Here is a 21,066-nt window from a genome sequence, read left to right as displayed (position 1 = left end):
TTGCTGAAAGGAGGAGGGACAGGGGTTTGGTAAGTGATGGGCTTCTATGTTGAGAATATGTTTTAACTCAAGTGCTATATAGTGGACGTCTCACTTCGCCCATCTCATGGTAGATTGGTGCTGCACTGTGGGGTTGCCGAGCCAGGGATATTTTAGTTTTTTTTGCCTGTTCCCAATGTGCAATGTTCCCTACCGCGACTCACGTGCAGGCATACATACCGGCTTCCCCCATGCTCACACTCCAGAGTCTGCTGCCCTCCACCCCCCGCACCCCAGGGTCGGCGCAGGCATGACGCTCTTTTGTGCATCGTTCTTCACCCTGGCACCCGCCAGACCCAAAATGATATAAATGAGTTGTAAGTGTGTAGAGGTCTGTCAGAGTGTTATGATGTTTGAGCAAAGCAGCAGGCCCAATATTACACTCAGGCAATTGCAAGCAGCAGAAGGCACCTAGTTGGCCCTAAAAACTTGACTTCTGGCCTTAAAGTAAGGTGGGGAGCAAAATGGCATTTTTCTTGGGGCAGCATACATCTTTGTGCCAGTCCGACAAAGCAACATTCTCAAAAGTACAAAAAAACTGATTGTATAAAAAGCTGCTCACACCTTGTATTTCTTCTTTTAAGGGCGCAAGGCAAACTACACCTCTAAAGGCAGGGGCCCTACTAGGGATTGTGTCAAACAGATCTGGTTTGGCCCAATCTGTTCAATGTGTGTGACCGTGCAGTTAGGGCTGTACTGCCCCTCTTGTGAAGGGACCACGCCTGATTGGAACATGATCTTTCACTTTCTGTAATGGCAGTCTGAAAAAGGATGGTCTGGAGGGTTGCCCAAAGCAACAAAAGAGATTATGCCTCATTGAAAACCGTTCAGTCATCGCCCTTCAGTTTTGCACTGGTCCGAGAGGAAACCGGCCCGATTTCTGGCAATAGCAAAGCATATTTGGGTATGGATGAACAGTGAACACCTGTCTATGCAGACATATCCTGTGTTCTTCTCCGAATACATATTTGAGCCGAGAGATATGACGAATTCAATTCTGGACACATCTTTAATCAGGCGTGAGTAAACGTGTGCCCATTATGGATGAATGTTGCTCTCTAAATCTTTGATTGGGTCTGAGCGAAACGGCACCCTCGCCCCCAACCTCACCCCTTTCGATCCTTTTGGTAAGATAGCTCAGCGGGTTCAGCGCTCGCTGCTACGATCTGAGCAGGATCTGCAGGTCGCAGGTTCGAATCCCGGCAACACCAACTCAGCCTTTCATCCTTCCGAGGTCGATAAATGCATACCAATTTCGGTTGGGTGATATTGTATGCAAATATGTGCTCTGTAAAGCGCTTTGGATTAAGGTGCTATATAAATAACACACCATTATCATTATCATTACTCTAAACCTTGCTTGCCTCTCGAGAAAGGCTAATATTGCATCTTTCTGGAAATTGACAAAATGTACTGGGGGACAACACCACCCTCCCTTCCCGGGTGGGGGAAGGTGAATTGTCAGTGGTGTGGGTGCGATTCAGGGGGCTGAGCTAGGTGTCACATAATGTTCTCAGCCTGAACATAGGATGATGGCTGCTTTGCTTAAAAAAAAGTGTATTTTGACAACTAAAGAATGACCAATTCATCAAATTGTGCATTCCTTCTGAGCCTGCTCATTTCATGTCAGAACAGTCACCATGACAGTAAAATGTTTGCAAAGCATGAGGCATGGGACTCACACATCTCATTGCTCGTGGTTCAGTCAGCAAGGGCTTGGTCAGTGCTATGTACTCACCTCATTGCCTTTTCACACCGGTTCCTCCACAGCAGGCCCTTGCTGACATAGAAGGATTTATAGCTGTTAAGTGGACATTTCGTGTTTCAGCTCCCTGCTGGGTGGGCATCTCAACATAATCTTTTTCAATTAACCCCCCGCTTTATTTCTTTATCTCCCTTGTAATGTATGCACCTGACAGATGCCTCTGACTGTTTTCCACTCAGGGGGGGCACCTGACCATTATGTTGAAATGGATGCCCACACATCCTCAGCTGGGCCTGGGCAAGGGCAGTGAGTCTTTGTGGCAAACTGAAAGTTGCCTGTGTGTTTGTTTTTTGTGAGAAAATACAATTCTGGCCAGTTAATAGCCTGGTGTTAACTCCATTCAAGAATACAATTTAAACAGTTCGTATCTGAACATCACACGCGCCATTGGTTGCATTTGAATGCTTCAGCGGCACTTAACCTGAGTGAAAAGTGATACAGAGTTTGTTAGAATACCTAAGGTTGAGGGATAAAGTCAACATATTTTAGACCATGAGACCAGAGAAATCTGAATAAGCCTTGAACGGCCTTCAAGGGGCACACAGAGACCTGTGTCCCTACAAAGGCCTGCACTCAATTCATGTCTGCTCTTGAGAGAGTACTCAGAATATATAATGTTAAAATATCATTACCTCCATGTCCTTCCTCATCACAGTACTTCTTGAAGGTGGTCTGCCTGACTTCTAACAGAACCCTGTCACAATTTATTTTCACAATTCCCTCTCCCCCTACCTCCTGAGCTGTGAGCGGCTATGACTATGAAAACAAAGTGTGGGTAAGGGTCCTATTGAAAGGCAAATCACTTTCAATATGGACTCTGACAAGGGAGAGTTGGGCTATGAGTAATAAAGATTAACCATTCGTAATCAGAGCCTTAGAGCAGGACCTGCAATAAAAGACCGGGGTGCTGGACATTACAAAGGAATTCTGGGCAAACTCTTGCATATCTTGGCATTTGTACTTTGCTGAATGGTTTCAAGATATATTCTTTTAACCCAGCTTACCCAGGCCTGTCAAAGGCCTTTGTGCAACAACAGTCAAGACCTTTGACAGGCCCCCAGTAGTGTATCTGTATCGTGTGATATCTGACTGACTGTCTAAGAAACTGAGTGATATGTTATGTTAGACTGTAATGCACCTTTCACAGGGCGGTCCCAGTGCTCAATTTTCAGTGTGCAATGACTCTACTTTCCCGCTGTTGTTGCTGCGTAAGCTCACCACATCTCCTTAGCCGGTGTGTTTTTTCCAGTTTAAGGCACAGTGGGTTCTTTCATGGTTTCGCTGTCTCGCTAACTTGTGAGAAGTAAATGTAAAATCTTCTGTCTTGCACTTTATTTTGCATCATAATAGAAGCTTTCATGATGTTGCACCTCTTGAGATCCTTTGTCTTCGTACCCAATATTATAAAGTATTATTGTAGCTTTTATATCCTGGACTCAGGAGCCCTGCATGAAGCAGATTGTGACAGAGGGAGAAACCAGGCAAGATAAGACATGGTGGCATGGCAGATTTGAAGAAACATATTGCCACTTCAAAACACAAGTCACGTGCCTCTGCAGTTAGTGGAACAAGTAGTATAATAGCTTCTATGCAAACATCATCACAACTCTCTCACAAAGTCATAAAAGCAGACATTATTTTTCAAGGGCTAATTGTCAAGCGTAATTTGCCAATTAGTGTAAATGATGAATTTTCCAAGATGGCTGCTGTCATGTTTCCAGATAGCAAAATTGCTCAGTCATACTCATGTGGCCAAACAAAAGGAAGCCATATCATCAATGCAATTGCTGCTGATGCCATGCAGGATTTAAAGGGGTTCCTTGCTGTAAATAAAAAGTGGTATTCTCTTGCAACCGATCGAAGTTCAGATGAGGAGGATACGTTTTTTTCCAGTGGTTATAAGTCATGAAGACCAAACATCTGGGCTAGTTGTACATTCTTTTCTGGACATGCCAGCTGTTAATGAAGCGACAGGTGAAAATATTTACATTGCTGTAAAAAGATCATTGGAAGAGAAAAATCTTAGTCTTGCACAGTGTGCCTCATTGTCTTGTGACAATGCTTCTGTTATGACTGGGAAAGGCAAGGGCGTTCTTGGGCATCTGAAAAAAGATAGGGCAGCTATGTATATGATGGGGTGCCCATGGATCTTTCTCATCTAGCTGCAAAAAATGGAGCGAGGGCTCTCATTGGCTTCAATCCAGAAGAATTTGCTATTGACTTATTTTACCACTTTGAAAAAAGTGCAAAAAGAAAATCTAAATTGAGGGATTCCCTAATTTTTTGTGATCAGGAAATTCGTAAGGTGCTCAAACATGTAAGTACAAGATGGCTGAGCCTCAGTAAATGTCTTGAAAGAGCTCTAAAATTGTGGGATGGTTTGAAATCTTACTTTCTTACAAACTACGAGGATGATGAGCCAAGTGAGGAGCCAGCAAGAAAACGGCAAAACAATCTAAAAGGTGGAGACAGAGAACAACGACTAGAGAAAGTTTCCAAAGACCCTATACTGAAGTGCTATGTTCTGTTTCTCCATGCTATCGTGCCCAACTTTGATAAGTTTAATGTCCTACTCCAGACAGAGGCTCCTATGATACATGTGCTGCACCAGTCACAGTTCAAACTATATGAGTCAATTCTGTCATGCCTGGTAAAGCCAGAGATCATTGAGCAGCATATGGATGACATTTTAGAAGTTGCTTTTAATGACCCGTGCAATCACCAATGTGATTCTGATTTGTTCATTGGCTATGGGGCACGACAGCCGATAAGGCATTCTGATATCGAGGGGACACCTACAGTTGGAGCATTTAGGAAACATGTGAGAGAATTTTATATTAAGGTGCTAACATACATCAAAACTAAGTTTCCCCTCTATGATCCAGTGGTAAGGAATGCCACATTTTTGTCTCCAAACATGACGATGTCGTCGTCATTTACAAGTATTCAGCAGTTGTGTAATGTTTTCCCTGATGTTGTTCCTGAAGAAGATATGCAGCAACTTTCTCGAGAATTCTTAGACTATCAGTCTACTACACTTCTGCCAACCTGGCAAGATGGAATTACAAGAATTGATCAGTTCTGGGAAGACCTTTCCAAATTGAGGGATCCTGCAGATAATTCTCTTCGCTTCAAGGTGCTGTGTGTTCTGTCAAAGTACATTCTGTTAATACCTCACAACAATGCATTCTGTGAAACTCTGTTCAATATGGTACAGAAAGTGACAACTGATGTGAGAAGTCCGCTGGGACAGAGTCAAGAAGGCCATGCTTCTGACAGTGTGTATGCAGCCCATACAGGTATTAGGAATACACTCTGTGGCATTTTATCAGCAAAGGTCAATGTGTTTAGCAATACTGACCCTCACAAGTGGAAACCATCTGACAAGTTAATCAAGAAAGCAAAATCGTCTACATACCCAACATTATTGGCTCGGAGGGAGAGCAGTGGCCCTACAGCAAGCACACGTTCAGGACCATCCGTCTAATTGTTAGAGAGACATTCAAGAAAAGAGTTCCAAAAGGAGAAGAAAAATGTCACACATTATAAGAAAGTAAATAGTGTAATATGCTAGAACAAACAGGTTTCAACATGTTTACAATTCCCACTTTGTACGCTCAGTATGTGCTCTGCTCTAATACACAATAAGTATTATATGTTGTTTTATCCTGTTTTGGGCCTAATTCTCTGATGCTTATTTATTTAACTATAAAGTTAGGTTTTATAACACAACTTCTGCTCATCTTTTGTTAAAAATGTCGGCTTTGATAGGCTTCTGCAAAAGATAATCTCATTGAACCCATGGTACAGTTTGTTGTTTATAAAGTTATTGAATTTAGCTACTGACTGAGAATATTATCACTTTATTTATTTTGCTTGTTTTTACTCAACAGAGATATTGTTCGTTTTAAGAAAAACTATTAAAATGTTTTATTCCTAAAGACGTAGTACACGTCCTAATCTACTAAAGTGTTAACTAGGTTTCATTAACTTCTAAAAATCCCAAATTAATGGAGAATGTATACATCATTGTTATGGGTATCGGTATGTTTGTTTGGAAAAAACCTGTGTTAATGAGGAAGAAGCTGGTCACAGTGTGCACAGCTCACTTATGTGGTAATTTTTTTTCTAATGATGGGTCAGAGGATCTGGATAGGCCACACCAGGCAGTCGTTTCCTGTGAGCTCTTCAAAGCCATGTCGCTTGAGGTCATTTTCAATGAGGTCACATGGTCACAAGGTCAAAGTTCATGTCACATTTCCTGTGATGTCATGTCCTATCATTTCATTGGGTCAAATTGACGTGACATCATTTCCAGTGATGTCATCGTTATGCTAATTACTATTTTTGAACCTTTAAGATTCCTACAGATTTTTGGTCACAGAATGTTGGCATGTATGTCCTAGCTTCGCAGGGGTGTAGAAGGCAGCGCTGCGTAGCATTGTCTTGACCAGTGCTGAGAATAAGTGAAGATGAAAACGTAGGAGTCTCATATGAGTAGACTTGGAGTAGTAAATTAGAATGTTCGTTTTCCGCGTAAGCAGAACTCTTGTAGGGGACAGCCCAAGGGGGCTTGGGGAAGGGGGGGAAGGGGAGTGAATGAGAAAATAGACTAAGGGCGAATTTAAATAAAGAAAGGTAGAGGTGTAAAGGGTATTAGTGAAGTACATGTTACATGTCAATTGTTGTCAAAGTTAAACGTGTTGGTCTGTCCAAAAGTATATATGTAATAATGTTGTTCATGTAAGATTAATGATTGAAAGTATATTGTTGTCGTTCCTGAAGAAGTGTAAGTAAAAAGGTTTATGTGGTTTACCCCAGTGTTGGACAGAAGGTGGCAATGGAGCAATTAAAAGTGTCTTTCCAACTGCACTGTGTGACACAATAAGCACACGAATAAATGCAGAAGGTAAACAGAGAAGCCATGGGGGTAGACACACCCTTAGCTCATATCTGCCAACACCTCCCCCTGTATAGTGAGAAAATACAAAAGTACCATGAGCAGTGGCTCACAGAAATAAAGGGAGAGGGAGCATCCCAAGTGTGGCCAGAAGGGGCCATTTGATAAAAGAGTATTGGACCTTGTTACAACTCACCTGCTGGCAAAGTATCGAAGTAAGCAGCTCCAAAATAGACGTGAAATATTGGATCTCTGGAGGATGTTTGAAGATGCATACCCCGACAAAGATATAATAAACGAGGCATTGCCGTAAGCGGCATCAACCCCAAAAGGAGAATGGGGAGTAACAACAGAAGAAAAAGTGGTAAACACAGGGGACAATGACCTCACCAGATTATATCCTTTACTAACTAGGCCCGCTGCAGGGTATAGTGACCCATCTTATTTGCCTGGACCAAGTGCCCCTTCAACGCCCGCAGCCACGGCCCCGCCTCCTTACGACCCTAGAGGGCCGTGCGGACCTACAAGCGCCCCTCCAGTAAACCTAGCACGGCTCACTGGGGATTTGGAAAGACAACTCCCCTCTACCCAAATGGAGTTGACACGATTAAGACCCTTGTGTGACAGGGGACAAATGTTGCTAGTGAGCTGACACCCCCACCCAGTGTAGCGGATGGGTCTACACCGTCGCCACCACCATAAGGCAATGTGCCTAAGTGGTCAGAACATGAGTGGCAATCAGGAGAGTTCTTCTTTCACTTAAATGATAAACCAATAAGAATTGTGCTGGCCGAACCAGCAAAAAGCTGGGCAGGGGAGGGACATGGAGGTGGAGACTCAGATAGAGAGGTAGATGAAGTATGGAGTGATCTAGATGAGTAATAAGAAGGGGCGGCGGCAGCAGGGCTATCGCTTCCATTACGAGAGGATGCAGAAGATGGGAGTGGGCTGGAGAGATGGCAGGGGAGGCTGAGAAGCAGGCTAGGAAACATGTCACTAAGTAAAGCTAAGAAAGCAACAGTAAGTAAAAAGGGAGGAAAAGCAAAACTTCAAATGCCCCTTATACACAAAGGAGCAGGGAGACCCCATTACAAACCATGGGCACAAATGAACAAAAATAACCTGTTGAAGCTCCTCCCTCTGCTTTCAGGTGGAGCGGGGAAGTGGATACATGCATTTGAAAGAATACAACAGGAGTGCCCCGGGCCATAGGAGATGTAAAGAGTTTACTAGTATCTGCAGTGGGAGATCAAGATGATGGGGTGTGCATGAAGGCAGGTTTTCCGGGAGTAACAATAAACTGTGACCGCCATGATGGGTCATCGTTCAACAATGTAAGGGCACAAGTGTGGGATGCACTGCGGAGAACATTTCCAGATACTCTAGACTTACACTTAGTAATGCAATGTACTATGGGAGAGGAGGAAGAGGCTACGCAGTTCATTCTTCGGGTCCAGGACCTGTGGAGATCAGAAACGGGCACGGCTTGGGACCAATCCACCACCCTGTTTTACTTTACTATCAAGAGAGGGCTCACGGAGGAGGTGCAGAAGGCCTTGGATAAAATAGCTGGGATAGAAGCCAAAGGCTGGCCCGAGATTTAGAGCATCATAGTACATCATTGTGGGAGGAACAAAGAGAAAGAAAAAGAAATAGCACGGAGGAGATTGGCAGACAAAGCAAACCTTGTTCAGAATAAATTGGTGAAGGTCATTGCAATTAACACAGCCCTACCCACGGAAAGACAGGCAGGAGGGGAGGAGGGGTCAGGAAGCACACCGGCAAGGATGGCAGCAACCTGGTCTGCAAATGGACAGGAGAAATGGGCGGGAGAGGAGCAGTACGAAGGTCCCCAATGGCAGGGAAGGCCCACAAGAGGACGAGATGGGTACCGGGGACAGAGAGGAGGATTTGGAGGGCAGGGAAATAGAGGGTTCGGAGGGCAAGGGATGCGGGGAGGGAGCCAAGGGTCTTGATGGAACTGCAGGAGGTGGGGATACTTTTCCAGAGAATGTCGATTGCGACCTATGGGGTACTATAAAGCGCCCCCTCCAATGGGAAACAAACAGCAATTTGGCCACCCGCACCCAGGCAGTCCCTATGAGTTACCAATGGGTGGTAGTGGACCCCAAGAGCAGTATTATAATGAGTGCCCGCCAGGAACACAACCAATGCAGCCCAGACCACAAACACAACAGCAAGGTATGCAACCACAAGTAGCCCACCAGAACACGATGGGAAACACACACACTAAAATGTTTGCAACTACAGCAAACGGCGCACCAGCACCATTTTGCAGGACAGCAATAATCGCAGACAACATCTTTTCCATCTCCCGAACAAACACGTACCCAGATTAGTACAGCCCACAGAAAGCACTTGCGTGTCCAGTCCTATAAAATACCCTACGTGCAGAAGAGGAACCACTGGTGTGGGCAGAGATAGGCAACAAACAGTTTGTCTTCATGGTGGACTCGGGAGTGGAAAAATCATGCCTCTTGGAAGGCCGGTTTCCTCTCTCAGGGAAACATTTGGAAACACAGGGGTTTTCTGGTGCTATTTTGAAAGTTCCTTACACCAAAGACTTGGATATAACAGTGTGAGGGAAAACAGTTTGAGTGCCCCTGCTGTATCATGAGGATTTGCCTATAAATTGATTGTAAAGGGATCTCTTAAGTAAGTTGAATATTTCCATCTCCTTCACAGAAAGGGGAATAGTGTGATCCCACCCAGGGGTGTGTCCATTATGAGCAATGCTAATGATCAGTACCATGACAAACGAAGTAGTGGTGAGCGGAATACCCATTACTGCCTTGCCAGGACTGCTGTACTTTGCTGTGTTTTAAATCCCTGTTACTTCACTCTGCCTTTGTTTGCTGTTTTTTGTGGCGTTTTTTCAAAATGGCTGCTGCATTTTCCCTGTAACAGTGGCTTCCTCTCTGGGCCTTTCCACCCTCAGTTGTCCTTATTGGCCAACAAAGGACCGGCAGGCTTTAGCCGGCCTGTTGTTCTAAGGCCCACTTCTAAGGCCCCTGTCAGCTTCCCTGTGTGCTGCCAGTTCGCTACATGATTCCAATACCGCACAATGACCCTCCCAGGTGCTGTCGGTTCACAGGCATGATTGTGGACCACTAAGACTCTTGTACCTCCCACCCCATGGGTTAGTTTCCATCCTTCTGCTTACCCTTTCTATTCCCCTCATTGACTTTCACTCTTCCCTCTGCTAGCTTCAACTGGTCTCCCTGTATGCTTTCAGCACCTACCTCTAACTCTTACCTCATTTCTTTCATCAATGTAGCCTTCATATTACAATTTGGGATGTTCTGAAAGTCAAATTTGGGTGTGTTTTGTAACTCCAATTTGGGTTGTTCTGAAAGTCAGATTTGGGTGGGTTTTGTAATTGCAATTTGGGTTGCTCTGAAAGTCAAATTTGGGTGTGTTTTCCACATCACCTCAGGTCCTAAATTGTAACTGGCTAGCCCAGTCACTGTTCCTTACCACTTCTCTTGCATATTTCTCCTACGGCCTCCTCTCTCGACTCACTCATGGCGTTATCTATCTCGCCTATCTACTCCAACTGCTTCTCTATCAACTATCCTTCCCTGCTCACTAAGTCTGGTAAGAAGAAATTCAAAAAGTATATCTTGGCTTCAAACCCAGGTCTCCCCATCGCCGATACCTATTCTAGTGCCTCTGCAAGACAAACCCTCACTGACATTCTTTTTTTCGTTCCTTCACCTGATCTATGGACCCCTCATATGATCTCTGTGCTTTGTCCTGTCTACTCCTCTGCCATTAATGGTGGCACCTGCTGGGATAGTCCTCATGGCTTTCTTTGACTCCTCCAGAGTCATCATTAGCGTCTACCTAAGTGGCACTGTCATGGTGCAAAGGGTTATAGGTGAAAGGATTGAATCAAAAGGATCAAATGACAAAAGGGTCGAATCAAAAGGACCGAAAACAAAAGGATCGAAAAAATGTTTTTTTTTTACATTTTTTTTTTTGGGTGGGGGTCCCCCCCAACACCATTTTTTGTGGTTAAAAACACTTTTTTACCTATACGGAAACCCAAACAAATATATATAATTCAAAAAAAATTCGACCCTTTTGTTTTTGGTCCTATTGTGTCGACCCATTGCATTTGATCATTTTGTAGTCGAAACTTTAACCGGACACCGGTGCAAGGCCCTCAGGCTAATCTCCTACTTTTGATAGACGGTTCCCTCACCTCATCAATTTCCTCTCATGTCCTGCTGTCCCCTCCTCTCCCCTCTTGGCTACCTTGCCCTCTCTCTCCTCCTCCTCTGCCCCTCCTAGGGCTCTTTCTCCTCCACAGGGCGTACCTCTGATCTGTACGTCTCCCCGGAAGGTCTTTAAGGCTGGCAACCTTCTTCATCTCGCCACTCTCAACTCTTGCTCGTCTGTCAAACACTCATCTGACATATGCCACCTCTTCGAAGAACTTGACCTTGATGTCCTCGGTCTTACCGAGACCTGGTTCACGGCCAGCTCTGACAAGAGTTTTGACACTCTCCTCCCTGACGGCTACAAGATCCTCTCGGCTCCCAGATCCAACCGGCCTGGAGTGGGTGTAGGCCTGATCTATCCTGAGTGGATTCCAGCCTCTTTCATCCCTACTCAGACTTACTCTTCATTCGAATGCCTTGTCTGCAGACTCTCTCTCTCTCTCTCCTAGCCACTCTCTCACTGTTGATACTCTCTACCATCCCTGGTAAAATACTTCTTTTCTCTCTTAGTGGGCAGACCTCTCCTCCTCCTTCCTGGCCTCAACCACTCAACTCCTCCTCATTGGTGACCACAATATCCATCTGGATTCTCCCTGTTCTTCACCTGTGCTCTTTCGCGACATCTGCGATTCACTCTCCCTCTCCATCCTCCCCTTCGGCCCGACTCACTCTGCCGCTCACACACTGTTAAGAGGGATTTCTGAACTTGGACCTGGTGGGGCAGAGGTTCAGAAGGCCAACCTAGTTTCTTGGAACAGGGTAACCTCTGGATAAGCCAGACCAATCAGGGTAGCTATGGCAGGCGGTCAAGATTAAGTATCAAGAGGGGTGAGGGTGACTGAAGGACCTCAATGAGCACACAAAGCAAGGACACTTACAAATTACTCCAGACAGGTGTTATATAAAAAATATAGACACATTTATTACAAAGCCTTTGTAACATAGACCATAGCAACGAATCACAGTAATACTAAAGTAAACCAATACATCACAATCAACACAATATATATACAAGACCAATGGGGCCTAAGGGGTTATAAGCACGAGATATGTAGACCACCTAGATGGGAGGAAAACAGGCAGTGCAAGTAATCTTTAGACCCAGTTCAATATCGAGAATACACCTAACTAAGAGACAGTCCAAGCCATACGAAGAGAGGAGCCTTATGCTCAATAGGACATGCATGCGCTTGTGCCAATGGACAAAATAGGGTCTCTTCAAGGGTCTCTAGCAGCGCAGGAAGGTGGATAAGGTGAGCAAGAACAAGTTCCCACTATTCAAGCAGGACCTCCACATGAGGGCAGTGGCAGTTTGAGAGTGGGGGATGGAGTCGCTATTTCTTAATAGCTGTGGAAAGGAAAGGGGCTCTCATGGGCCACTTTGTGCGTAAAAATGGGATCCTGCGCTAGGGGCCAACAGTTGGGGTAAAGACTACTCACCGGTCCCCGACGCAGGCAGACCCAAACTTCGCCAGTACAGTCCACTTCGCTGGCAGGTTCGCAAATGCGACAATCAGGACGTCTTGACAACGTGTAGTTTCCGAGATACAGCGAGGATTCCAAAATGGGACAGTGGCGAATTCTCCGCGCCAGGTGGAGGAATCAGCTCAATTCCACTGCAGCAGGCTTCAGGGTCAAGGGGGTCACAAATGCAGCGAGCATGCACAGGTCGTTGCCACAGCAGGGCAACACGGTAACCACGTTTACTTTGGTCCGGACGCACTCGTCTCACTTCAGACCTGGAAACGCCAAGTGACGATATTCGGTATGAGGGTGCCGTGGACACAGAGCAAGCAGTATACCAAGTTTCAAGGGCCTCCTCGAAACAGTGGCGGTAACAGAGCAAACGTCCCGTGTAAGCTGGTCAGCCTACTGGTTGGCCCAGGGACACTTCCGAAGATGCTTACTTGCAGGGTTTGTTGAAGGTGCAGAGAATAGGTGATCCCACTATTCCATTGGGTCGAAGCGCCTTCGCAGACCTTCTAGGATGATCAGAGGCAGAGGGGTCCCACAGGACGACAGTGGGCTCAGGGCGCCAAACCTTCCAGCGGGTCACAAGCGGTTTCTCGACTCGGCTTCTTGTTGCAGGATACTTGGCTCCTTATCCTTTGTTCGTGTGAACTCAGGAGATCGACATGGTAGTGGTGTTTTAGCCTCCTCTTATCCAAAGTTCCCTTCGCGCCAAAACAGAGAGGACCCAATAGGAGATCTGCTCTCAAACACTCACTCCATACGTGGACCAATCACGGACCACAGTGGTCCCAGGCATTCAGGACACTCCAGACTCTCTGGCACCCAGGATGTGTATTGGGAACAGACATCCCAGTCCACATCCTGGAGGCACACACACAAGGCATGAAGAAGCCCGCAAAAGCATTGGGTTTTGCGGGAAAGTGCATGAACAAATAAGGACTGACCCGGGTCAACTCGACCTGGGGAAGGTGAAGGGGCAGGATGGCCAAAGGACAGGACAAAGAACCTCGTGGCATGGCCATTTTGGAGCCAGGCCACCTATTCGTGCCAAACGTGGTAAGCGCGTTAACATGGCAAGAAAAGGGTTAAAAATATAAGAAAACGATAGCTGCTACCAGTCCTGTCCCTGACACATCTGCCCAGTTCATAAAAAATCCCCAAGAGTTTCTAGGGTCTTTGGAAAGACTAGAGACCCAAGTGTGCTGTAAGGTAAGTTACATTGCACACTTTTTACATGTATTATTCTCAACACGGCTCTAAGCCACAGGTGGGGATATGCAAACTTCTTACTCCGTGGAGCAATATCTGTTATCTACAAAAAGAAGTTACCAAAAAGTGCCAACCACACATGGGTATCCTGTCTAATAGTCAGAAATTACTATGATCCTCAAAAAAATACAATTTTTATTAGTTGAACCAAAGTTCATTAAAAAACATCATTAAAAATGATCATATCACATCACATAAAATAATCTGGTCTGAAACCCACACAAGTGAAAACAGCTTAAATCAAGTTTAAGATTCAATTCAGTGTCTAGTCAAACCCATGTGGGTTAGTCACACTAAGTTTCCTTAACTCATGATGTCATTCTGATTATTGCACATTTTGATTTATCAGATTCCCAACTTGTACAAGTTTCTGTCCCATTCACACAACAATGTAGGACATTCTTCAGGGGCAAGTAGTGTCTTGTGTCGATTCTGTTCAAGATGCAACCATATTATCAAATTTCCGTCTTCTTTGAAAAGACGATGTACCCTGTTAAAATAAAAGAGGCACTCTATTACTCTCTTATATCACAGTTCTAGTCCTATACATAAGCTAGCTGTGTAACCCTTATCCCCATGAGGGTGAGATATATGTTTTTTAATTACATACCTCTCTGACTCGAGGGTTCACTATACTGGAGTCCTTTCTAACCGTGAATGGTTAATTTGCTGGCAAAATTCCAATTTTTCAGAACTTGATGCCTTATCTCCTCTCTCTTCTGACCTAGTATACAATATATGTCGACATTAGATTCATAATGACTTAATATGATGTGTTATCATCTCTTATATTCTAGGGCCATGAATCTTGCCCTATTGTTATGGACTCATGACCACATCTTTGTTCCATAATATCTTGTTCGATTCCAACTTTTCAAAGTATTTTTAACTTTTCCAACAAACTATCTTATCCCTGAAAGATATAAATATGGGAACTAAGTAGCCCTCAGAAATGTGTCCGCATACTTCATACAAAGTAAAATATACTCAACAACCTCATCAAAAACAACCACTTACTTATGTGTCTGAATTAGGGGAAGGACGATTTCTATCTCCAATGCGTCTTGCTCAAAGACTCGTAGTCCCTTCCCATCCGGACCCTCACTAAATGGGATATCTTCTTTACTTTAGTAGCTGAAAAATAACAAATATCTCATGTAGACCGCTAATCTTTCAATCACGAGGAAGATATATAACGTTATACAGTTACTCACTCAGTCAATATCAAGGTCATCCTATTGTACGATGTGTCTCTGAATCGCTCTGTTTTTAATGTTTATAACCCGAGTTCATTTACGCAGGAAATAAAGTGCCGTCATCCCGTCGGCACATACGCCACGTAAAAGCTGACGTCATCACGTCATCCCACGTTCGTATGCCCGAACTACTCATTTCTTATGGGTAATGTAGTGCAGGGAGCATCTAGTGTCTACCTATGTCGGATACTGAGCACAACTGACATGCGGGCATTCAAGTATTGACAGACCCTGCCATTTCTTCACTATCCGATCCATATTGTAGCAATAGGGCAATCATTCTATTACGTTGTAAATGCAGTCTGTGAAACAAAGAGGGGAGAAATGGATAACCCCGTACGTTTGTAAATACTACCATCAATATACAGTTTGTTCTGACGTGGCATATACTCACATATTTACAGTGTTTCACGGGAAGATTTCACATAGTAACTCTCTGCATATTGTACAACTTATTCATATATTCTACATCACTTTCATAGACAAACGGGTGTATTGTAGAATCCTATGTCCATACTTCATACACAAACCACTATCTAATGTCACCGTGTGTATATATTTGCAACATAGTTGGGTGATACATCCTTACTTTACTCCCAAATGGCAAATCCAAGAACCATATGTAGTCGGTTGGAAATTAATTGGGTATTCTGGCAATAGTATGGTTATATTTCTCCAAAATCCTATTCATAACATCGATGATCGAATCAAAGTGAAGTTGTCTAGGCATTGTGCCACTCTACCCCTTCATTCAGACCGTGGGTATGGCTTCTAGACAGGAAAATCAGTTTTTGTTCCAATTGTAGTAACTTTTTGTTAATCAATTCTTGTGTCTCCCCTTTAATTTGTTTCAGAATCACCCATTCAAATTCGTTACTAGTGTGTTTCTTTTCCATAAAGTGTTTCACCATTGGTGCTTGTTCAATGCTGTTTCTAATGCAACTTCTGTGTTCGATCATCCTTGTTTTACATTTTCTATTTGTTTTTCCTATGTATATGAGTTGACAGGGACATTTAATTAAGTAAATAACATTACTTGTTTCACAATTTGTATGTTCTGCAATTTTCCACATTTTCCCAAAGCCCAAATCAACAGTCGTAGTTTTTTTAGTTTGTATACACATTGTGCAATTACCACATGGATGGTGTCCTGATACAGGTGGGAGACCCCATAGGTTCGTCTGTTGGCATACTCTCTTCTTGTTTTTAACATCATTTCTCATAACTAAATTGCGTACAGTAGTGCTCTTTTTGAAAGCTACAATGGGATTCCCAATTTCTTTAGTCATGATTTTCTTCCAATTTCTATTTATAATGCCCTTGATCTTATACGAGAGATTACTGAATGTGTTCACAAAAACCAGCGGTGTCTCTTTCGTTTCTCCATCTCTACGTATTTGATTATCTAAAAGAGCTTCTCGATTGTTATTAAATGCTCTCTTAGCAGCTTTTTTAACTAGAGAAGTGGGATATCCTCTATGGACCAATTTATCAATGAGATCATTGGCCCCATATTCATAGCAAGCATTGGTGCTGCTGTTTTTCTTCAACCGGAGAAATTGCCCAAAGGGCAGATTATTCTTCACGTGTTGAGCATGGTGGCTAGTATAGTGCAATAAGGCATTTCTATCAGTTTCCTTAGTATAAGGTTTCACCAGTAGAACCCCTTGGTCATGATAGACACAGATATCAAGGTAATGTATCTGTTCATTACTGATATTACAGGTGAATTTTAAATATCTGTTCTGTTGGTTCAGCCATTGCATGAAGCGTTGTGATTCCTCCTCACTCCCTTTCCAAATGACGAAAACGTCATCTATGTAGCGTAGCCAACAAAGGATGTTCTCTTGGAATGGATTACGGTTAGTATACACCACTGTTTCCTCAAACATGTTGACGTACAAATTCGCCACGTTAGGTGCCATTGCCGCCCCCATGGCAGTACCTTCTATTTGTTTGTAGAAATGGCCCATAAACTGAAAGAAGTTATTTGTAAGAGCCATTTCCGTGCACCATTTTATGAAAGAGCTCGAGACTGGATTTTGATCTTCTCTATTCAGTAGAGTCTCTTCTATTACCTCTAACGTTGCTAATTGAGGTATATTGGTATATAATGCTTGTATATCCAAACACATAAGCAAATTCACATTAGGGTCAAAAACATTACCCTCAATTCTATTAATGGCATCCGTTGTGTCTTTCACATAGCTTTTCATGTTAGGAATAAAAGGTCTCAAATAGAAATCCGCAAATTTCGAGAGGGGTTCTAGGAGAGAATTAACGCCCGAGACGATAGGTCTGCCTGGGGGTTTATCCAGATTTTTGTGGATTTTAGGGAGAATGTAAAATACAGGTATTCTCCCATTCTCTCTAATCAAGTACTCACCCTCCTGTTTGCTAATCATGGCTAATTCAACCGCTTTGGTAACTTTTTCTTTAATTTTTGTAATAAGGTCATTGCTGGGATCTTTATCTAGCTTTTGGTAGTGATTGGTATCTGAGAGAAGGTTTAAACACTCTTCAATATAGTCATTCCTATTGAGGACCACTATTGCACCGCCTTTGTCCGCTTGGCGAATGATGATTTTCTCATTCGACCCCAAGTTTTTCAAAATATGTTGTTCTGTTTTACTCAAGTTGGAATGATGCGGTATTCCTTGAGATTCTAAGCTTTTAATTTCCTCCATTACTTTCTTTCGGTTGAATTAGCCATGATTAGCAAACAGGAGGGTGAGTACTTGATTAGAGAGAATGGGAGAATACCTGTATTTTACATTCTCCCTAAAATCCACAAAAATCTGGATAAACCCCCAGGCAGACCTATCGTCTCGGGCGTTAATTCTCTCCTAGAACCCCTCTCGAAATTTGCGGATTTCTATTTGAGACCTTTTATTCCTAACATGAAAAGCTATGTGAAAGACACAACGGATGCCATTAATAGAATTGAGGGTAATGTTTTTGACCCTAATGTGAATTTGCTTATGTGTTTGGATATACAAGCATTATATACCAATATACCTCAATTAGCAACGTTAGAGGTAATAGAAGAGACTCTACTGAATAGAGAAGATCAAAATCCAGTCTCGAGCTCTTTCATAAAATGGTGCACGGAAATGGCTCTTACAAATACTTCTTTCAGTTTATGGGCCATTTCTACAAACAAATAGAAGGTACTGCCATGGGGGCGGCAATGGCACCTAACGTGGCGAATTTGTACGTCAACATGTTTGAGGAAACAGTGGTGTATACTAACCGTAATCCATTCCAAGAGAACATCCTTTGTTGGCTACGCTACATAGATGACGTTTTCGTCATTTGGAAAGGGAGTGAGGAGGAATCACAACGCTTCATGCAATGGCTGAACCAACAGAACAGATATTTAAAATTCACCTGTAATATCAGTAATGAACAGATACATTACCTTGATATCTGTGTCTATCATGACCAAGGGGTTCTACTGGTGAAACCTTATACTAAGGAAACTGATAGAAATGCCTTATTGCACTATACTAGCCACCATGCTCAACACGTGAAGAATAATCTGCCCTTTGGGCAATTTCTCCGGTTGAAGAAAAACAGCAGCACCAATGCTTGCTATGAATATGGGGCCAATGATCTCATTGATAAATTGGTCCATAGAGGATATCCCACTTCTCTAGTTAAAATAGCTGCTAAGAGAGCATTTAATAACAATCGAGAAGCTCTTTTAGATAATCAAATACGTAGAGATGGAGAAACGAAAGAGACACCGCTGGTTTTTGTGAACACATTCAGTAATCTCTCGTATAAGATCAAGGGCATTATAAATAGAAATTGGAAGAAAATCATGACTAAAGAAATTGGGAATCCCATTGTAGCTTTCAAAAAGAGCACTACTGTACGCAATTTAGTTATGAGAAATGATGTTAAAAACAAGAAGAGAGTATGCCAACAGACGAACCTATGGGGTCTCCCACCTGTATCAGGACACCATCCATGTGGTAATTGCACAATGTGTATACAAACTAAAAAAACTACGACTGTTGATTTGGGCTTTGGGAAAATGTGGAAAATTGCAGAACATACAAATTGTGAAACAAGTAATGTTATTTACTTAATTAAATGTCCCTGTCAACTCATATACATAGGAAAAACAAATAGAAAATGTAAAACAAGGATGATCGAACACAGAAGTTGCATTAGAAACAGCATTGAACAAGCACCAATGGTGAAACACTTTATGGAAAAGAAACACACTAGTAACGAATTTGAATGGGTGATTCTGAAACAAATTAAAGGGGAGACACAAGAATTGATTAACAAAAAGTTACTACAATTGGAACAAAAACTGATTTTCCTGTCTAGAAGCCATACCCACAGTCTGAATGAAGGGGTAGAGTGGCACAATGCCTAGACAACTTCACTTTGATTCGATCATCGATGTTATGAATAGGATTTTGGAGAAATATAACCATACTATTGCCAGAATACCCAATTAATTTCCAACCGACTACATATGGTTCTTGGATTTGCCATTTGGGAGTAAAGTAAGGATGTATCACCCAACTATGTTGCAAATATATACACACGGTGACATTAGATAGTGGTTTGTGTATGAAGTCTGGACATAGGATTCTACAATACACCCGTTTGTCTATGAAAGTGATGTAGAATATATGAATAAGTTGTACAATATGCAGAGAGTTACTATGTGAAATCTTCCCGTGAAACACTGTAAATATGTGAGTATATGCCACGTCAGAACAAACTGTATATTGATGGTAGTATTTACAAACGTACGGGGTTATCCATTTCTCCCCTCTTTGTTTCACAGACTGCATTTACAACGTAATAGAATGATTGCCCTATTGCTACAATATGGATCGGATAGTGAAGAAATGGCAGGGTCTGTCAATACTTGAATGCCCGCATGTCAGTTGTGCTCAGTATCCGACATAGGTAGACACTAGATGCTCCCTGCACTACATTACCCATAAGAAATGAGTAGTTCGGGCATACGAACGTGGGATGACGTGATGACGTCAGCTTTTACGTGGCGTATGTGCCGACGGGATGACGGCACTTTATTTCCTGCGTAAATTAACTCGGGTTATAAACATTAAAAACAGAGCGATTCAGAGACACATCGTACAATAGGATGACCTTGATATTGACTGAGTGAGTAACTGTATAACGTTATATATCTTCCTCGTGATTGAAAGATTAGCGGTCTACATGAGATATTTGTTATTTTTCAGCTACTAAAGTAAAGAAGATATCCCATTTAGTGAGGGTCCGGATGGGAAGGGACTACGAGTCTTTGAGCAAGACGCATTGGAGATAGAAATCGTCCTTCCCCTAATTCAGACACATAAGTAAGTGGTTGTTTTTGATGAGGTTGTTGAGTATATTTTACTTTGTATGAAGTATGCGGACACATTTCTGAGGGCTACTTAGTTCCCATATTTATATCTTTCAGGGATAAGATAGTTTGTTGGAAAAGTTAAAAATACTTTGAAAAGTTGGAATCGAACAAGATATTATGGAACAAAGATGTGGTCATGAGTCCATAACAATAGGGCAAGATTCATGGCCCTAGAATATAAGAGATGATAACACATCATATTAAGTCATTATGAATCTAATGTCGACATATATTGTATACTAGGTCAGAAGAGAGAGGAGATAAGGCATCAAGTTCTGAAAAATTGGAATTTTGCCAGCAAATTAACCATTCACGGTTAGAAAGGACTCCAGTATAGTGAACCCTCGAGTCAGAGAGGTATGTAATTAAAAAACATATATCTCACCCTCATGGGGATAAGGGTTACACAGCTAGCTTATGTATAGGACTAGAACTGTGATATAAGAGAGTAATAGAGTGCCTCTTTTATTTTAACAGGGTACATCGTCTTTTCAAAGAAGACGGAAATTTGATAATATGGTTGCATCTTGAACAGAATCGACACAAGACACTACTTGCCCCTGAAGAATGTCCTACATTGTTGTGTGAATGGGACAGAAACTTGTACAAGTTGGGAATCTGATAAATCAAAATGTGCAATAATCAGAATGACATCATGAGTTAAGGAAACTTAGTGTGACTAACCCACATGGGTTTGACTAGACACTGAATTG

The sequence above is a fragment of the Ambystoma mexicanum genome, chromosome 12, assembly GCF_040938575.1.
Source record: "Ambystoma mexicanum isolate Mex_15411 chromosome 12, UKY_AmexF1_1, whole genome shotgun sequence".
Lineage (NCBI taxonomy): Eukaryota > Metazoa > Chordata > Amphibia > Caudata > Ambystomatidae > Ambystoma > Ambystoma mexicanum.
This window is presented reverse-complemented; position numbering follows the sequence as displayed.